Here is a 5,452-nt window from a genome sequence, read left to right as displayed (position 1 = left end):
CTTCAGGCTCTGTAACTCATTGGAGAAAAAGGTGGGGCAGCTTACTCTAGCCCTGGCTCAAGCAGGCTTAGGGGTTGGAAAGAAGTGGAATGTGACTTGCATCATTGCATCTCAAAGAGCTTCTCAGTACAGGGGGCTGGACAGGGTTTGAAGGGGCCCTAGAGGCTCCCTAACTGGGGTGAGATTGCGAGCCAGATCTTCAGTAGGCCTCTCCTCCCCAGGGATTCAGATTCTTGTAGGGGTTTTGGGATGGGGCCTGGGAATTTGTGTATTTTCAAGTTCCTTTCCCTTGCCACCACCCAGATGATTCTGATTCATAGCCAAGATAAGGAGACATCAGTCTCATCCTTCTACCTCATTTACAAAGAAGGAATCTAAGACTCAGAGAGAGAAGGGGCTTGCCCGAGGTCACACTGCTAATTAATAGCAGATTGAATGCTGTAATCTTAGGCTCCTGCCCCAGGCCACCCTCGGACACCCTGACTCATAGGGCTCAGTCCCCTGAAGCTTATCTCCCTGGAGTAAGGTTGCGGGTAAAGGAGGACTGGCATGGGTCCATCCACAGTCTGGATTCTCCCACCTTTGGGAACTGTGAAAATGTTCTGGAAAGATCTATGCTTCAAAAGTGGACTGCAGGAAGCCAAGCAGCCTCTCCAGCAGCTCTGAGTGCCACTGGGTCTGGGACTCAGGGCATTGTATTAGCTTCTCACCTATCCTGTAGGTATGCCCACATAGCATCACTGACAGGCCTGTGCTAAAAACCTGGTTTGTCACATCTTGATGGCCTATGGGGCCGAGTCTCCAGTGGGTTGGGGAAAGTCAGACCTTGTCAGCCTTGCTCACTTGGAGCCTGGCATACAATAGGCACTAGCCTGAGTTAGCTAGGCCTGCAGACAGGGGGCCATACCCAAAATACATTCAGGAAGTTAGTGCTCAGGAAACCGGCCTCACCTCAAGGCTGGTGGGCTCTCTGTGTCCAGTGGTCCCAACAGGCCTGGCAAGTACTCATGTGTTCAAGGGTGGATATGACAGAAGCTGGCTCTGGAAGGGAACATAAGAGAATCAGGATGACCCTCAGCAACAATGAGTTTATCTTCCTGAACACAAACTGCTGTGAACCAAACATATCAAGTGATCAGCTGCTTTTCAAAGATACCGTTCAGCAGGGGCCAGAGTCATTACCTCGTAATCTCCACGTCAGCGGGGACCCTGGGATACATATGCCTTATCCAGCATTCTTCAACTTCCCCCCACCTCCAAGATCTCTAACAAGGGGTGGATCAACTTCTGTGAACAAAAATTGTAGTGACTGGGACTCGCTGCCTCCCAAGTCAGTCGATTTCATTTTCTGCCAGGGTGCTGCCATTCATTCATTGCCAGACATTTATCAAGCAGCTACCAAGCCAATGAGTCCTGGAGGACCTCTTAGCCTCGTGGGGCAACAGTAAGTCAACAGCTCATTATAACTCAACAGTCCAACTCAGCAAATATTTCTTCTAGGATGTCAGGGCTTGGTGGGGACGCAGTGAATAATTTTATTATGGGATGCAGAAGGATCAGAGAGCAGGGCTACTCCATCCCGCTGTGGGAGCTAGAGGGAACTTTAGGGGTAACTTCTAAATTGAGATCTGAAGCATAACCAGACTGAGAGCAGGGAAAGGCAGGCCAGGCAGAGCCACCACATAGGTCAGGTCCTGGAGGAGAGAGGCAAATAAGGAAGGCTGATAGATGGAGGGCTTGCCACACTTGGAGGACCAAGAGAAATTTTGTGTAATGGGGATGGGGGAGAAGTTAAGTTCTAAAAGTGGGGGCTCTGAGGAGGGACTGAATTCTGAGGTGCCTCATGGCTATACCGGGGAATTTAGATTTATATCAAAGGATAGCGGAAGCTTTCCCACTAGATGGTAGGCCTTAAGCTAGGAGTCCTACAATATATTTGCCATAATGTTCCTCCTTAGGTTGAGGTGGCATCTGCTTCCTTGTGACTGCTCTGCAAGGTGCTTGTTCTGACCCTCACTTTACAGGCTTATCCCTTCTTCCCATTAGAATCCTGATGTGGGTTAGCCTCCCAAGATCATTGTCTCTTCCCAGGATCCCTACAGACAACTAGCTCCCTGAGGCTGGAGTTGGGGGAGGAGAAGGATGGTGAATCTTCAGCTGGTGCCGGAAGACTTTTTTGGCCAGGGTTTCTCAAAGTGTGGTCTGAGGATTACTTGCATTTGAATCACTGCTGTGTGTGCGTGTGTGTGTGTGTGTGTGTGTGTGTGTTTTGATTTTTAATATAGTTTCCTACGTAACCCTTGACTTTCTCAATTATATACTCCAGGGGACAGGCCTAGGGAACTTCATTTTAAAGAGTACCCTAGGTGATTCTTCAGTGCAGGAAAGTTTGAGAACTAGAGTCAATTATCAATTAAGTGTCAGCTCTTCCTACTTCAGACTCTACAATAACTCCCTGCCCCCTTCTCACAAATCTTGTCTGGGTTGTCCTGGGTGGAGGGTCACCTGGAAAAGCGTACTTAGGGGAGGGGAAGGGCACGCACATTCCTAGCACTGCAACACATCTGTCCCCTCACCAGCTCTGTCTTGCTGCTTAGATAATCTAAGATGGTCTCAGGGACAGCCCGGAAGCCTGGTGCAGGAGCAGCTGTCCCTGGAGCTTACTGAGTCTCCTTCTCTAGCTGGAACTCTGAGCCTTCAGGATGCCTGGGAAAGGGACAGTGGAGAGCCTTCCAGTTGGGTTTTGGGTTCTGCATGGAGCGGGTTCTGTGGCGCCTTGGAGCCTGCCCCTGGACCTAGGCTGCAGGGAAACCGCATCTTGCGCACTTCCGGGATATTGCAGATGTGGGAAGTGCACAGGGGTATGGCTGCTTTTTTGGAAGCTGGTTTTAGTAGTCTCTGTGTCTAATTGCTCACTTAGTCAACCCCCCATAAAGTCTTCCTGGGCCCCTGCTCTTTGCCAAACCTTGCGCTAGGTGCGAGGGACATGACCATCACATTGGGGACAATGCAGTCACTGATGGGAGACCTCCCTGCCTGAAGATGGGGGTTTGGTCTGAGCTGTCTGAGAGGCAGAAATGATCTGTTGCTATGGAAACACTGGGACAGAGCCCAAGGGGGAGAGTCAAAGAACATTTTACAAGGATAGGTGATTTAAGCCGGGTCTTGAAGGAAGAGTGGGAGTTTTCTGGGTAAACAAGATAAGGATGAGAGAGGGGGATGCATGCCTGGGAGTTAAGCTTATGAGGTCAGGACCAGACAGGTAGGAAGGAATCAGGATGCTATAATAAGCTATGTTACAGAGTGCGACTAACAGAGAGTCACTCATTTGGTTAAAAGGTCTACAGGTGTGCATGTGCGCATGTGCGCACGTGTGCATGTGTGTGTATGTGCATGTGTGTGTGTGCATGTGTGCATATATGTGTGTGTGGTGTATGTGTGTGATTTAAGATTTAGAAGGTATGTGTAGAGAGAGTGGTAGGGAGACCAGAAAGAAAGGTTTTGCAGTAGTTCAGACAAGAGAAGTCTGGGCTGTAGCTACTGCTTAGCTCAGCGTTACAGGATGACCTATTCCTAACAGGGGCTAGGAAAAGTCCGGGGCTAAAGTCTTAGCTCAGCCAACTACCTGTGTGATCTCTAGCACATCTGACACCTAACTGAGACCTAGCTGCCATATGTAAATATTTACTGAGTTCCTACCACATGTCAGTCTCTATGCTAGCTCCTGGGGACAGAACGGTGAGTGAGACAAACATGGTTTCTTCCTGCATGGAACTCAGGGTTAATAGGCAAGTATGAAACAAGGTGTAATGGTGGGGAAGTACTGGGGCTCTGGAACTCACAGAAAAGTCACTGAATTTGTCCTCTCCCTCTGCTCGTGTATCTCTTGTAGCAATGGTGGATGACTATATTTTGAGAAAATCTGTTGGATCCATCTGTTTTGAGGGAAAAAAAAGTAGATAGTCCCAATGTCAGTTATCCTGGAATAAGAGCATCCAGAGTCAGGAAAAGTAGATTTGTCACTCAGGCTATGGGTAGAATTTGAAGGAGCATCTCTATGCTTCTCTATCCTGGGCCTGAACCCTGAGGAATCTAGTTAGGCCTGAGTCTGTCCGAGTGGCCTCTATCACAGTGAGGCAGGATCCCGGCAGGGCAGGAAGCTAGGGGCCAAGGTGAGGCAAAGAAGCAGCCCCATGTCTAGGTGGCACTTCATTTTTAAGTTCCTCTGAGTAATTAATTTTAGCCTTTTTTTTTTTTTTTGCATCTGTTGAATTTATTCAGCATAACCACAGAGGTATTGTCTTTGTGCTCAGTCACAAACACAGATACAGCACAATACAGCCCAAGTGCATTCATTCTGAGGCTCATTTACATCTTCATATACAGCAGTCCATCATTTAAATATAATGGTTATTTTCAATGCCAATTCCTTTGTTGACTTTCTCAATGTCTCCTGCAGACATCTTCATGACTCCAGCACGCAGAGCATGGTGTTTCCCTTCTGCCAGGATAGCAATAATTGTATCTGCTGCAGCAGGGTAAAGTTTAGCTCCAGGAGAAGTTAAGCCTGGACACATGACATTTGCCCCACTAAGTACAAATTTGACAGCTCCTTTCTCAACCTGCCAGTGTGGCAGGATAAAAGGATATTCGTGAAGTAATCTTAGGGCTAGATTAAAAGACCCTTCTCTTCATCTAAAAAACAGTAACTCTCCATTTACTGTAAGGATTTCTATATGTTCATGGCATCATGCTATTTTGGCAGGATCTTTCTTAGGCATGATTTGATTAAACCATGTTTCAATATTTGGAGATGGCTCTATCAATTGGTTCTTAGGACCCTTGATAACTGAGGTTTTGACCTGGATGCAGTTGGATACATTTTCTTTTTCATCAAATTTCTTAAACATGATCCAAGGTGAAGGGGACAACAATAAGGAAAGGCCCAGAATGGGGGAAAAATTGAATTAGCAAGGGTCCGGCAGACCCCCTTATACGAAGAAGGCACTGATCATTGGAGCTGTTGTCATCCATGTTAGCCTTTTTTGAATGTCTTGTTTTCCTAGGGATGTCATAACAAAGCACCACAAACTGGGAGGCTTAAAACAATAGAAACCTATTCTCTCATTGTTTAGGAGGCCAGAAGTTCAAAATGAAGTGGTTAGCAGAACTGGTTCCTTTTGGTGGCTCTGAGGGAGTATCTGTTCCAGTCCTCTCTCCTACCTTCTAACAGTTGCTGGCAATCTTTGGTGTTCCTTGGGTTGTAGAAGCATCACTCCAATTTCTGCCTCTGTCATTATATGGAAGCTTTCCTTGTGTCTCTTCTGTCTCTGTGTCCACATTTCCCTTATAAAGACACCAATCATTGAATGTAAGGCCCACTCTAAATCATAATGAAGAGAAACGTTCCTTCCTAGTGGGATCTGGCTGAGCTTCAAGTTTTGCTTGACTG

The 5,452-nt window shown here is 47.2% G+C and overlaps 1 pseudogene; it reads right to left on the bottom strand.

The window, feature by feature from the left end:
* Positions 1 to 4,368: 4,368 nt before the first annotated feature.
* Positions 4,369 to 4,955, bottom strand: LOC107497977 (annotated as a pseudogene).
* Between the last annotated feature and the right edge of the window lie 497 nt (positions 4,956 to 5,452).

This window comes from Rousettus aegyptiacus, unplaced genomic scaffold, assembly GCF_014176215.1.
Source record: "Rousettus aegyptiacus isolate mRouAeg1 unplaced genomic scaffold, mRouAeg1.p scaffold_m13_p_3, whole genome shotgun sequence".
Lineage (NCBI taxonomy): Eukaryota > Metazoa > Chordata > Mammalia > Chiroptera > Pteropodidae > Rousettus > Rousettus aegyptiacus.
Note: the sequence above shows the minus strand (reverse complement) of the source record. Positions and strands in the feature narration are given on the sequence as shown.